This window comes from Penaeus monodon, chromosome 40, assembly GCF_015228065.2.
Source record: "Penaeus monodon isolate SGIC_2016 chromosome 40, NSTDA_Pmon_1, whole genome shotgun sequence".
In the NCBI taxonomy this organism is placed as follows: Eukaryota; Metazoa; Arthropoda; class Malacostraca; order Decapoda; family Penaeidae; genus Penaeus; species Penaeus monodon.
The window spans coordinates 5,098,389-5,099,515 of NC_051425.1; positions in this window are offsets into that span (position 1 = coordinate 5,098,389).

The window sequence follows — 1,127 nt, forward strand, 5'->3', positions numbered from 1 at the left end:
TGGTGTGTGTGTTTTTTTTTTTTCTCTCTCTCTCATCATTATCGTTAGTGTTGCTATCTTAGTTGACCTGCATGCTCGGTATCACACCTAATTTTTTTCTGACTGCAGAGGGCGTACACTCAACTTCATCATTCCTCCATTCATTAGCTAGTTGCTTCGAAGACTTTAAGAGACCTCGCTTAACCATATTTTCAAGCGTTCTCTTCTGTCTGGGAGAGAGAGACAAACATTCATACACACTCTCCTCTTCTTAGTTTTCCAAATAATGTTTACTTTAAATTTGGAAAACCTATTTTTTTGGCTATTTCCCGTTGGCATAGAGACGTTTCAATAACAGAAAAATCCTCGGATCCTCTTCTCCACGCATGGTGCTTCAGTAGATAGCCTTGATGCAACTTAAGCAGCAGAAATGCAAGGCTTAGTTACTGATCGCAGCACATGCATTTGTTCGTGGGATAAGAAATAAAACTTGAAACTGGAAACCAGGGAGCTGTGTTATGGGTCACATGCCAGTTGTGAAACCTCCATGTGAGGAATATATATATATATATATATAATATATATATATATATATATATATATATATATATATATATATATATATATATATATATATATAATATATATATCTATATATATATATATATATTATATATATATATATATATATATACATATATATATATATATATATATATATATATATATATATACTATATATATATATATATTATATATTCATATATACATACATATATTATAATATATATAATATTATATATATATATATATATATATATAATATATATGTATATATTATATATATATATATATATATATATATATTATATATATATAATATATTTATATATATATATATATATATATATATATATATATATATATATATATATATATATATATATATATATATATATGTGTGTGTGTATGTATAAATATATATATGTATATATATATGTATATATATATGTATATATATATATATCTTCTTCTTCTTCTTCTTCTACAGGCTTTTGTCCCAGTTCAACTGGGGTCGCCGGTGCGGATCTTCCTCCTCCACTCTGCCCTATCCAGGGCCTCCCCCTCCGTCACTCCCACCGTCCTCC